Below are 14,490 nucleotides of genomic sequence, written 5' to 3'. Positions count from 1 at the left end.
TAGAAAATGGTAGAAAATCCTAAAATTGTGAAACCAATTTTCCTAGACTTCTTATTTTACATAATATTTAATAAAAATAGTTTCATGATTTTTAGATTAAATAAGGAATTTTAGGGCATTTAAAATAGCTTAAAGAAATAGTTCTAGAATTTTAGAGAATTAATAGTAATGCCAAAAATGTTCAAAATTTTTATATGAACTCCCACATTATTTAGAAGCCTTGGGTAGAGTTTGAATTGATTTGGACCTTGTTTGATAACTAGAACCCAAAACCCCCCTGCCCTTTGAACTCCTTTACTGACTCCGGAAACCCTAAGCTCTCGGAGTTCCGTGATGGAAAGTTGTATTCAAGACTTAGATAATAAATCTTTATTATCCTCGCACTCTCATGAGCATTACATGGCATTCATTCTTATATATATACCTATATGGTTATATTTAGAAAACGAAGAAGAGATTGAAGTGACCGAAGAAAAGACACCACCACCTTCGGATTCTCAGGCCGGGAACTGTTTCTACTTCGATATCTGCGGGTCCGAGCCTGACTCACCTGTTAACGAAGGCAAGCCCCGGTGCATTTTCCACCTCCCTTGATGTTTTTAAAATCTTTCTCACTTGCTTGCTGCATTAGGTGATAGGAGTTGAATGCTTAAACAATTCCTGCATTACCTTCCTTGAACTTGATTACCTTCCTTGAAACCCTGTTTTTACAAAAAGGTTTTACTATGCTTAGTGTTGCTCTAGAAAAACAAAAGGATTTGTTTTACAAAAGATGTTTGGCAAAGTGGGAGGGTTGTTTTCAAAAATAAAACTTGATGGTGGATCCATCAGGGCCCTGATGGGTTCAACATCGGAAAAGATGTACCTCTGCCAGGTACCAAGCTTTGGGTTTTAAATGATTAAGCTGAGGCCGGGCGGGTGACTTGCACGAGAAGAGAGTCTCGGTGTAGTGTCTCCGTCTGAGTCGATTAAGGACCGTGTCGATGTAGGCTTGATGACCGAGGACCCTTTAACTCGTCACATGCCTCGTCATGGGTAAGCCTTGCCTTGGGCAGACTAAGGCCAGAATAAGATAACACGAAATGGGCGTGGAGCGGTGGTGAGAGTAGCGTGTACCCTTCGTGGCAAGAGGCTGGACGGTGGTGTATCTGTGCTCTCGGTTTGCGTGAACCTGATCTGGTCTTAAGAAACCCGGTGGCGGGTTGACATATGCAAGGGTTAAGTGCTACATATGTCGTGTGATTGGAGATCCTCAGCTGAGTATAATCGATTCGGATCGCTGTACCTTCGCGGTTATGAAGACTTGGTCACTGCCCTATACGTAGCAATCCACTAAAGATGAAAGGTTTTGTTAAGAAATTGGCTAGTGTAGGACAAGTGATTGAACTAGGGTAGAAAGAACTCTAGTGGCAGGTAATTTTACTTAACTTGACAAATAAAATTGGATTTTTAAGGATCCACTTTAGTAAGCATTTCTGCAAAACAGAGTCTTTGATTATTGAAAAGCCTTACCTTGACTCCCTTAAGCCAGCATACCCTTGAGAGTCTTTTCTTTAGTCGGGTAAGACTTGCTGAGTAATTCCATACTCAGGGTTTATCCCTTCGTCGTTTTTAGGTGAGGAAGCGACAAATTTTTGTTGCTTTTGCTCCAAGGTGGTTCCCAAGGAAGAGAAACAAGAGTGAAGCCGCGGGAGGACTTGGTCCTCCATTAGGACTTTTGTTTAAAAACTTATCGGGAGGAGTTTTTGCCTCCCTTGGTATTGTAATAATACTAATCAGCACTCGTTTTATAGCTCTGGTCTGTAATAAACAACTTGATCTTACTTTTTAAATAAATGTAAGTTATGTAATCGCTTCTGTATTTCTTTATCTCCGATGATTTGTAATGTCTGCAAGACGGGTGAAACGTTCCTGGAAAGGTAAGAAAGAAGATACCAAACTTGTCAAGTAGTTCAGGGGCACCTACAGGGTTGTCTGAGGTCCGTTGGACAAAGACAACTGTAAGTGGGCCTAATTACTTGGGAGGTTCCGTCACATCACCGGATAGTCCGGGTCATTCTAGTAGACGGTCCGGCAACGCCCAGGAGCCACGGCGACCACGTACCTTCAAACCACGATGACCAGAAATAGGTACGTGGAAAACTAACATGTTCAAGGCAACTGGTCGGCTGGACAAATCCGGCCTGACCTTTCATCAATTATTGTCTAAATATGTGAAAAAGAAGGCCGGCCCTAGTGACCGGTCACCAAAGCGACCTCGCTTACCCACCTAGGAGCGACAGCAGGTTAGGTCGATTGGACCACCTCACCAATCAGAAAGGACGAGAGGTCATAATGTTCAATTAAGACCTAACGCACCTACGTGGACACCTCTACCTCCATATACACCCAGGCCATATCATTATACTTACATACCGCCACCACCATATATCCCGAATCTGATGTGGGGCGCGCCACCATATCCATTCGGGATACCACAATACCCCGCCTGGGGGCACCCCAATCATATGTTTTTGACAGGTTGACGCCTCCAGTACGAGACCGATTGAGAGCCCCTCAATCTGGTCAACGAGCACAGGCCCAGCAAGGTTGTCGGACAACTCGGCCAACGAACATGATGTGAATATTTATGATATGATGATGTTATCTTGTTGGTGATCTTGTGATATTTTAGGGGACTCAGGCCATTTTCTTGAGTACCTCTCCGTAAGGACCTGTTCGTTGAGTGACTACCCGTGATAACAGTGCAACCATGAGCGTGGAATGGGATGCCCTTAGCTAAATAATTAGATGAATCTGGGGGTGTAGTTCGCTTTGTCGGAGGGTCGTCAATGGGGCCCAGGGCATAGTGCTCGCTCTGCCAAGGGTGGTGCAGAGGTTCATTCGATTTGGTTTTTGTGGCAGAACCTCCCAAGTTATTGGGCCCACATGCACCTATCCTTGTCTCAAAGACCTCAGACAGCTATGCATGTGCACTAAATAACTCAACAGGATCCGTCCGATTGCCCCAAGGACATCGGATAAACCACTTACAACCAGAACCGCGGGATTAAGTAAACACAAATCACACACATCAACATCTTTGCAGCGGAAATCTTATTACCAAATTTTACAAGTTACAAAAATTTTACTTTGTATGATCGGAGTGATTACAAATGTGATTCAAAGAAATAACTTTAAATTGTTATAAATTATTTGTAAGTTTGAAATATATGCTAGCTCAAGTGACCATCCTCAATAAGAAGGTAAAGATGGGGTATACTTATATAAGAAGGCCGAGCCCACCGGCACTTAACACCATCACAGCAGCACAAAACTATAACCTGAAAAACAACAGGGAATAAAACCCTGAGTATGGAATTACTCAGCAAGACTTACCCGACTAAAGAAAAGACTCTCAAGGATATGCTGGATTTGGGAATCAAGGAGAGGCTTTAGCAAGAATCAACTTAGATACTTTTGCAGAATTAGCTTACTAAAGTGAGTCCTTACTTTCAATATTTTAATGCCAGATAAAATATTAATAGACTCTGTTTGCATCTGGTCTAATTTCACCATCTCATCAATAAAACATCATTTTTATTCATGAGGTTCACATCCTGACTTAGGTTGCAGGGCAGCGATCAAGTCTCCACTCTCCGGGGATATAACGGCGATCCGAATCGATTTACTCAGCTGAGGATCTCTAACCACACGACATATGTAGCACTTAACCCTTGCATATGTCAACCGTTCCCACGGATCCTCCACTACATGAACAGGTCCACGCCACCCGAGAGCACACCACCCCTTTTAGGCGATCCTTTGCCAGGAGGGTACGTGCCACTCTCGCCATCTCTCCACTCCCAGTGCGTGATTGTCTTTTCATGTATGGAATAGCCGGGTTCAAGCTTACCCTGTCCCATATCCAGGGCATGTGGCTAGTTAAGATAGTCCTTGATCATACAGGCCTACATACGCATCCAATCCTTAAATAACCTGGGTAGAACATCACCCTGTTCATAGCCCAAGTCCCGATTTAAGTACTTCCATCCTTAGGATTGTTTGTGTTCCTTAGGATGAAAAGAGCATCACAGGGAACTTTGCAGTAAGATCCCACCACGCTCTCAATGAAAATATTCTTGCAGGTAGAAGCCATCTTTTCTCAGGATAACCCCTGAGCTAGGCCTTAAAGCAAAAGACAAACCTCTATCCACAAGATCTGAGCAGGGCTAAGCATTTTTGTAAATCAGAATTTGATACTGTTGGGTCCATGCTTCGTCGCCGAAGGTCTTATAGAAAGAAGCGATCCTCGGATGAAGCTGTTTGTATAAGATAGCCGAAGGTTCCTCTTTGTAAAGCTTCGACATTGCAAACCGACTTAAAGATAGAATGACCTTTTAGTCCATAAATGTCTGAGTCAATGTTGTAAGTTTTTATAAGGGGCATACTTGTAATTCCTCACAGGCTGCGTCCTGTGTCTATAAATAGTGAACAGTATTCCATTACTGTTCACGCATTCTGGTATTTGCAATCGCATCTCTCGGAATACAACCTTTGTCAAGGCATAGGTATTATTGGTATTTAATGACTCAATATATTAAATGAATATGATTTGATGTATCTGTGAGACATTTATCCATCTCATATCTTTTATTTTGTATTATTTTATAATGCTTATTGAAAGTTTATTACGAAGGTTCAACTTCGTAATAAGACTCTTATCAACCTTCGTCCGGGATTCATTATCCTCAAAGGAATAATGCTTCGCGGACGAAGGACAATTTCATTTAACATTTTATGTTGCCTTGTTCTTAATTCATAGCATTTGAGAACAAGTCCCCAACAGATACTTCATCAGAAGTATCTATAAAGGTATGGATATCAAGGAAGGCAATGCATCAAAGGGTTCCAAGCAACTCCTATAAACTTAATGCACATTTCACTAGACTTAAAGTGTGTAAAAATAATTTAAAAACACAAGGAAGGGGTTGCATGCACCGGGGCTTGCCTGGAAGAAACACTAGGTTAGTGTTTGTTAGACGATGTCCACTTGACGATCATCTTTTGTTCTGATCTTGTTTCGTCTATCCATCTTCAGATTAGTTTATCAGCTTCATCCTGCGGATTAGCCCGCGCTTGGGGTTGACTTGGCTCGTCTTCCGCATCACGTGGTTAATTCACGTACCTGAATGAAATGCATTATGCATATGAATGCATATAGACAGGAATATTTTAAACCTAAATAGTGCTACGCGATAGCGAATTAAACACCTAGCGGCGAGGCGTTGAACAATTTCATACAGAGATACTAATTATCGACGTACGACTAAGCGCAATAATTACGCTTCTCGAACCTATCGCAAACATCACGAAACTACAAATTATACATATTTAATATGATTAACCTAACACAACTTATCAGCTAATTAATTAAATTCTAAACTTATCCCTCGTTTTATAAATTATACTACATCGCTCCCACAGAACTATTTAAATTTTATTTTACTCCTCACATGTTTTTCATGTCAACAATTATTCAAACATTTCTTTATCATAAATATATATATATATACATCTATAGAAGTGATTAAAATATTTTATCATCACATAGGCCTACTCATATTCTACTCGGTACACTAATTCCGCTAATTGACCGAAATAGCGAAATAACTCGCTATAACTGAACCTGGCTCGATAATCGCAAGAACTGCGAAGTCAACGAGAGTTTCGTGACTTACACAATTTATCGAGCACCTTAATGAGAATCCATTACTGTGATTCACACGTATAATCAGACACAATTATAGCACACTAAGAAACCCACAATTACCTCGGTGATGCCTTGGCGTGGAGGTAAACAAGACGTCGTGGCACACGGAATAAGCTCAGGGCGACATCAGAAACATCGGACTGCTGTCGCAAAGTCGAGGTGATATTTGAGACGAAGTCGATGTTGGCGAGATGGACGACGGCAGGATCGATGACGGTCTCATGTTCGAGCTTTTCGTCAAGCACCAGACGTGCGACACAAGCCGACTTCATACAGCGGAGCAGGCGATTCGACGGCGAGTTGCAGCATAGACCAGCCGGGGTTCAGAGGCAGGGAACGACTACACATGCCGACGTGGCCCAGAGGACGAACCCCATCGCATGAGCAGCAACAAGGAAACAGGGACGCGCTGCAGGGGAGCTCCACGGCGGGGTCACAGCAGGGGATGACGGAACGCGCGCGACGCAGGGAAAACCGAGCAGGGGAGCACCGAGCTGGAGGGCGCGCGGCCAGGTCGAGCTGGAGGGCAAGCAGGGAGGAGCGACCGGCGCTGGGGCACACGGCCAGTGCCATGGCTGAGGGCGAAGAAGACCTGGCGAGAAGAACGAGCAACTGCGGAGGGAACACAGGCCTGGGTGAGTCCTGGCAAAGTTGAGCGACGAGGAGATCGCTGGAGGCAAGCAGCATGTCTGAGAGCTAGAGCATGGCAGAGAGGCTTGCGTGAGATAGTGAGTGCGTGGGGGAACTCTTGAATATATGTGCATAGGATATATTGGAGAATGAGAGATGGGAGGGATGACGTGAGGGAAAAGAGTCCCCAGAGAGCTCAACGCGTGGAGATCAGGATGAGTACATTGAAGAATATATCTAGGGAGATGTACGTGCTCAAGAAATGAAGATGGCTAAAATAATTTTCCAAGAGTTGATCGTACTCAGGATAAGGATAAAAAAACAGAAGACGCATACAATATTTTTTTTTCAGGGAGCCGCTGAGCGGTGGAGATATTTTAACGAGGAGCCGACGTGCACACGCTGGGATAAGAACGGTGGATGAAAAATCAAAGGGGGCGGCGGTAAGGATAGGGATCCTGCGGATTTTTTTTTTGTTTTGTTTATTTCTTTCTCTCTTTTTTTTAAATAGAGAATCACTGATATTTTGAGCCAAGATTTTTAGATTGGCACGAGACGTAATCGGAACAAATCAGAATAGTATTTCGGACTGTGTTCCATTTGATTTGAAGTCAATAATTTCATCCGCGAACAACTGGCTCCACAGCCACAGATAATTTACCAGTGAATTGGAGCGCAATTAAAATTTCTCGGACGAGTTGTCTCAGTTGACGAGTGGAAACCGAATTATTTAATAATTGTTTATATCCGAAGATTTGGATCCGGCGAGAAACAGCAGACCAAAATAACTGATTTCGGTACTGACACTTTTTTCTCGCGCAAGATTTCTCTCAAGTAGCGTGTGATCCAATTTATCTTGCACCGAGTATTTTAGTCGTCGAGTTTAAACTAATTTGCCCGGGATAAAATCGTCCGAGTGGGTCGAGCTTCCGAATTTCGTATTTGCGCGAGCGATGAATTTTAAATAATCACCGGACGCACCAATTTTCGGACAACTATGTTCCGAACATCACGAAAATTTCGGAAGAGCCCGGATAGATAAAAATAAAAACGATGTCGCACTTGCGACAAATGAAATAGATGCGATATTAAACCGCGATAGATGAAAATAATTAGACCTTAGTGTCCGTCTTATTTACTGATATCACGTGCTTAAATCCGTAATCATTGTCGAGCGGAATATAAACACCTGGGGTGTTACAGCCCTCCCCCCTTAAAAGAATCTCGTCCCGATATTTAGAGCGAAAGACTTCTAAGAGTAGAGAAGCATCTAACCCATGTCCATATCAGTGTTAATCATAAGACAATCCAAGTAAAGGCGAATGTCTCCGGATATGGTTTCTCTAGTGGACATAGCATGTATCGCCACAAGCTATTTAAAGATGTCCATCAATAGAGATGATGCCTGTCAGAGGAACAAATAAGGTTCCATGTGTGCAGTTTGCTTTTTCTTATGACACTGCACTATCTGAGTCTGTTGGGCGAGCGATAGATATGCGACTTTACCCAAATAGAACCAGATGCAACCTCTTGGGTAAAACACACAGAAAGGGGTTTACCAACAAGTGGTCATGGTAAATTCATAGCACACGAGACGGGTGTGAATGTCGAATAACATCACAATTGACCCATGGCTAGCCAGAAAAATCCAAGTCCATTAAAGGTGATATAGATTTGAGAAAATCACCAGCGGAGGGGTCTGTAGATGCTGCCTTCGCAACCAACCCATTTTATTGAGCATTAATCCTGGATCTACTTGATCACACATGCCGGAAAAGCACACGTGAAGCGATCGTGGCATGACTAGAGCGATGATTAGGTGGTTATCAGTCAACTTGACTTAATTCTTGCAAGTACTTTCTTTAGGGTGGGTTGAACCAAAGTGAGTTTAGACAACTCGATAAAACGATCTCTAAACTCAACCTTCGTTCCAAATGCAGTTACAAGTTAGTCAAAACCAACTTGTTGAACTACTTTTGACATTGAGCAAGTCCTCTCAGTACCATCGGTAAGCCTATGGTCGAGAGTTCACATTTACTCGCAACAAGTCATGCATTTAGGTAGAAATGCATTTGGTCTGGTTGTTCATCCGTTTCTTCATGCGAGATGAACCGACTTAGTTCAGGAATACATGGATTAAATAAGAGAGCGAATGAATAAACTCCTGCATCTCAGCAGCAGGGGAAATCCAATCTCCAATTTGAGAGCTAATCAGTTGCCTCTCGACACTAAAAAGCTCCAAGGTTTCACCTTTACACAAAGGATGTAAAGGAAACTTCTATGCGTGCAGTCACTATCAAGGTCAAGGGGAAAGAGACAACACAAGTAAGGGGTTTGCCCTTTTGATCTAACAGAGATGATAGATGTTGCTTGATCACTTGACAAACAACATAAAAATTGTTCCAAGGGAGAAGTCCACGAAAGATCACATATCAGTGTAGTTCCACAATGGATCATGACTAGAGACCTCGATACCAGCATGCGTCAAGCAGCATAACCTTGCGTGTACATTCACAAGGGGCTCTCAGTTTCGCTGCGGCACCATAAGTCGTTAATCGTGACACCATTACCGAACTGGCACTAATAATGAATCTCACGTAGCAAAAACAGATTGTGCCAAGATAACATATTGACATAGTCTCATAATGGATTACAACTACTAACCGTGATACCAGCGCGTGCCAAGTAGCGCAACCATGTGTGTACATTCACAGGAGGCCCTCGGTTTCGTCACGGCACCATCGGTTTTAGTCATAACGCCATTACCAAACATAACCAATAAGAAATCTCGCACAACACAAATAGACTGGGCAAGGGTGATAATATACAAAGAGATACTCCACCTGTATGAATGGTTACAAGTAGAGAGCCAAATAGATCATGGCCCGATGAAATGAACAAGGCGTGGCCATAATCTAAACTGGGTGGTGAGGGAGTACGATGGGAGACTGTAACTTCAGCCCCAAGCATATTTCTATGCCCATCGCAGAGATCACAAGGTCAAGGATTAAGTTGATATGCCTTCGATAAACATGAGGAAACCAAAGGCATCAAATTCAAGAAAATGGTTGGACTTGCTTTTCCTAGGTTAGGTTGATAAAACAACATTGCAATCTTCAAGAACAGGCAAACTGGAATAGAGACATCAGCTTGCACCAACTGAATAAGGATATGGTTTAGGATGGAGACATGACTCGAGATTCTTGTTTCAAGTCCGGGTACACTTTAGGTCCAACAAAGAAATTATCTAGGCATTTATTTTTAGGTGTTTGGTCATGGAGTGATAACAGAAAAATCAACTTTGGGTCATGGTTCACTAAATAAGAACATGGCCTAATTTTTGGTTTAAACAAACAGGTCACAACCTTCTATCGGCACCTCCAGTACAAGGGAAACACATATGACACCTAAATAGATTATCTAAAGAACGGAGGACATCTATTTTATCGAAGTCCATAATACCGCATTACACTACATTATCTACAATCAATGGTTGCTGGAATAAAGATGAGAGAAGCATTTTGGGTGTATAGGTGACAAACATGATGCAACAATCAGGATGCATGCTCGTCCTATTCGTCCTCACTGATTTTGCCAACACACTGTGGCAATAACGTTCTATGTTGGTGGCATACGTTCTCTCTCGGTATCTTGCTAGTCGTCAACTACACATACGTTTTCGAGGTTAGTGTACCTGCAGAAAATTCCATTGCAGCCCAATTCCCATGATGCAGTTCATACATGACAGTTTATCACAGTTTATACTCTATATATTGCTATATGGAGGCCAGCTCATCATTAAGCGCCGAGCCACGCATAGGCGCCGTTGCCACACTTTAACCATAGGGCAACTCATTATGGTAACTCACCTTCTTACCTTAGCGTAGGTGCGTCGTTACAAGTACATTACACTTCTCAGTAGTCCCATGTCTGTATACCCATACACATCCATGGGGTACTGAATTCCCAGAAAAGTAAATACTCCACATCGCAGCCTTCATATATACATATGTGGAACATGTATATAATCAAGCGCTTTTTACACTCTTCCCTGACCGACGTTTGTTCGGTCATGCTCTCACATCTCACTTTACCTGAACGTCGATCCATTCAAAACTGAATGGCCTCAAAAATAACAATACACATGTATGCAATACCCACCTGGTTATGGGTTATGGTTTTCACTAAGCCACCTGATAGTCCTTAGTTTAGGGCTTAACAGAGGATGTCGCTAGCATTATAGTTTTTCAAAACTGTTTTTCAAAGCCAAACAATGTGTTTAGTTGAAAATAGGTTTTTCAAAATCAAAACTTTTGTTTTGAAAATACGTATGTGACTGTAGATACTTAATCCTGCTCCGATACCAGCTGTGGCAGAACCTCCCAAGTTATTGGGCCCACATGCACCTATCCTTGTCTCAAAGACCTCAGACAGCTATGCATGTGCACTAAATAACTCAACAGGATCCGTCCGATTGCCCCAAGGACATCGGATAAACCACTTACAACCAGAACCGCGGGATTAAGTAAACACAAATCACACACATCAACATCTTTGCAGCGGAAATCTTATTACCAAATTTTACAAGTTACAAAAATTTTACTTTGTATGATCGGAGTGATTACAAATGTGATTCAAAGAAATAACTTTAAATTGTTATAAATTATTTGTAAGTTTGAAATATATGCTAGCTCAAGTGACCATCCTCAATAAGAAGGTAAAGATGGGGTATACTTATATAAGAAGGCCGAGCCCACCGGCACTTAACACCATCACAGCAGCACAAAACTATAACCTGAAAAACAACAGGGAATAAAACCCTGAGTATGGAATTACTCAGCAAGACTTACCCGACTAAAGAAAAGACTCTCAAGGATATGCTGGATTTGGGAATCAAGGAGAGGCTTTAGCAAGAATCAACTTAGATACTTTTGCAGAATTAGCTTACTAAAGTGAGTCCTTACTTTCAATATTTTAATGTCAGATAAAATATTAATAGACTCTGTTTGCATCTGGTCTAATTTCACCATCTCATCAATAAAACATCATTTTTATTCATGAGGTTCACATCCTGACTTAGGTTGCAGGGCAGCGATCAAGTCTCCACTCTCCGGGGATATAACGGCGATCTGAATCGATTTACTCAGCTGAGGATCTCTAACCACACGACATATGTAGCACTTAACCCTTGCATATGTCAACCGTTCCCACGGATCCTCCACTACATGAACAGGTCCACGCCACCCGAGAGCACACCACCCCTTTTAGGCGATCCTTTGCCAGGAGGGTACGTGCCACTCTTGCCATCTCTCCACTCCCAGTGCGCGATTGTCTTTTCATGTATGGAATAGCCGGGTTCAAGCTTACCCTGTCCCATATCCAGGGCATGTGGCTAGTTAAGATAGTCCTTGATCATACAGGCCTACATACGCATCCAATCCTTAAATAACCTGGGTAGAACATCACCTGTTCATAGCCCAAGTCCCGATTTAAGTACTTCCATCCTTAGGATTGTTTGTGTTCCTTAGGATGAAAAGAGCATCACAGGGAACTTTGCAGTAAGATCCCACCACGCTCTCAATGAAAATATTCTTGCAGGTAGAAGCCATCTTTTCTCAGGATAACCCCTAAGCTAGGCCTTAAAGCAAAAGACAAACCTCTATCCACAAGATCTGAGCAGGGCTAAGCATTTTTGTAAATCAGAATTTGATACTTCATCAGAAGTATCTATAAAGGTATGGATATCAAGGAAGGCAATGCATCAAAGGGTTCCAAGCAACTCCTATAAACTTAATGCACATTTCACTAGACTTAAAGTGTGTAAAAATAATTTAAAAACACAAGGAAGGGGTTGCATGCACCGAGGCTTGCCTGGAAGAAACACTAGGTTAGTGTTTGTTAGACGATGTCCACTTGACGATCATCTTTTGTTCTGATCTTGTTTCGTCTATCCATCTTCAGATTAGTTTATCAGCTTCATCCTGCGGATTAGCCCGCGCTTGGGGTTGACTTGGCTCGTCTTCCGCATCACGTGGTTAATTCACGTACCTGAATGAAATGCATTATGCATATGAATGCATATAGACATGAATATTTTAAACCTAAATAGTGCTACGCGATAGCGAATTAAACACCTAGCGGCGAGGCGTTGAACAATTTCATACAGAGATACTAATTATCGACGTACGACTAAGCGCAATAATTACGCTTCTCGAACCTATCGCAAACATCACGAAACTACAAATTATACATATTTAATATGATTAACCTAACACAACTTATCAGCTAATTAATTAAATTCTAAACTTATCCCTCGTTTTATAAATTATACTACATCGCTCCCACAGAACTATTTAAATTTTATTTTACTCCTCACATGTTTTTCATGTCAACAATTATTCAAACATTTCTTTATCGTAAATATATATATATATATATATATATATATATATATACATCTATAGAAGTGATTAAAATATTTTATCATCACATAGGCCTACTCATATTCTACTCGGTACACTAATTCCGCTAATTGACCGAAATAGCGAAATAACTCGCTATAACTGAACCTGGCTCGATAATCGCAAGAACTGCGAAGTCAACGAGAGTTTCGTGACTTACACAATTTATCGAGCACCTTAATGAGAATCCATTACTGTGATTCACACGCATAATCAAACACAATTATAGCACACTAAGAAACCCATAATTACCTCGGTGATGCCTTGGCGTGGAGGTAAACAAGACGTCGTGGCACACGGAATAAGCTCAGGGCGACATTAGAAACATCGGACTGCTGTCGCAAAGTCGAGGTGATATTTGAGACGAAGTCGATGTTGGCGAGATGGACGACGGCAGGATCGATGACGGTCTCATGTTCGAGCTTTTCGTCGAGCACCAGACGTGCGACACAAGCCGACTTCATACAGCGGAGCAGGCGATTCGACGGCGAGTTGCAGCATAGACCAGCCGGGGTTCAGAGGCAGGGAACGACTACACATGCCGACGTGGCCCAGAGGACGAACCCCATCGCATGAGCAGCAACAAGGAAACAGGGACGCGCTGCAGGGGAGCTCCACGGTGGGGTCACAGCAGGGGATGACGGAACGCGCGCGACGCAGGGAAAACCGAGCAGGGGAGCACCGAGCTGGAGGGCGCGCGGCCAGGTCGAGCTGGAGGGCAAGCAGGGAGGAGCGACCGGCGCTGGGGCACACGGCCAGTGCCATGGCTGAGGGCGAAGAAGACCTGGCGAGAAGAACGAGCAACTGCGGAGGGAACACAGGCCTGGGTGAGTCCTGGCAAAGTTGAGCGACGAGGAGATCGCTGGAGGCAAGCAGCATGTCTGAGAGCTAGAGCATGGCAGAGAGGCTTGCGTGAGATAGTGAGTGCGTGGGGGAACTCTTGAATATATGTGCATAGGATATATTGGAGAATGAGAGATGGGAGGGATGACGTGAGGGAAAAGAGTCCCCAGAGAGCTCAACGCGTGGAGATCAGGATGAGTACATTGAAGAATATATCTAGGGAGATGTACGTGCTCAAGAAATGAAGATGGCTAAAATAATTTTCCAAGAGTTGATCGTACTCAGGATAAGGATAAAAAAACAGAAGACGCATACAATATTTTTTTTTCAGGGAGCCGCTGAGCGGTGGAGATATTTTTACGAGGAGCCGACGTGCACACGCTGGGATAAGAACGGTGGATGAAAAATCAAAGGGGGCGGCGGTAAGGATAGGGATCCTGCGGATTTTTTTTTGTTTTGTTTATTTCTTTCTCTCTTTTTTTTTAAATAGAGAATCACTGATATTTTGAGCCAAGATTTTTAGATTGGCACGAGACGTAATCGGAACAAATCAGAACAGTATTTCGGACTGTGTTCCATTTGATTTGAAGTCAATAATTTCATCCGCGAACAACTGGCTCCACAGCCACGGATAATTTACCAGTGAATTGGAGCGCAATTAAAATTTCTCGGACGAGCTGTCTCAGTTGACGAGTGGAAACCGAATTATTTAATAATTGTTTATATCCGAAGATTTGGATCCGGCGAGAAACAGCAGACCAAAATAACTGATTTCGGTACTGACACTTTGTTCTCGCGCAAGAT

At 42.7% G+C, this 14,490-nt stretch overlaps 1 long non-coding RNA gene across 2 annotated transcripts; it reads right to left on the bottom strand.

Annotated features, from left to right (window-relative positions):
- Positions 1 to 4,971: 4,971 nt before the first annotated feature.
- On the bottom strand, positions 4,972 to 13,955 carry LOC118472171 (uncharacterized). 2 transcript variants are annotated; one of them, XR_004850107.1, is made up of 3 exons: positions 13,096 to 13,955; positions 5,813 to 12,430; positions 4,972 to 5,167 (listed from the first exon to the last, which is right to left on the bottom strand). It is a non-coding gene; the product is annotated as an uncharacterized lncRNA (long non-coding RNA). The 2 variants fall into 2 exon arrangements; XR_004850106.1 differs by lacking the exon at positions 4,972 to 5,167 and having other exon boundaries at positions 5,539 to 12,430.
- Positions 13,956 to 14,490: the final 535 nt, after the last annotated feature.

Source organism: Zea mays, chromosome 6, assembly GCF_902167145.1.
Source record: "Zea mays cultivar B73 chromosome 6, Zm-B73-REFERENCE-NAM-5.0, whole genome shotgun sequence".
In the NCBI taxonomy this organism is placed as follows: Eukaryota; Viridiplantae; Streptophyta; class Magnoliopsida; order Poales; family Poaceae; genus Zea; species Zea mays.
Note: the sequence above shows the minus strand (reverse complement) of the source record. Positions and strands in the feature narration are given on the sequence as shown.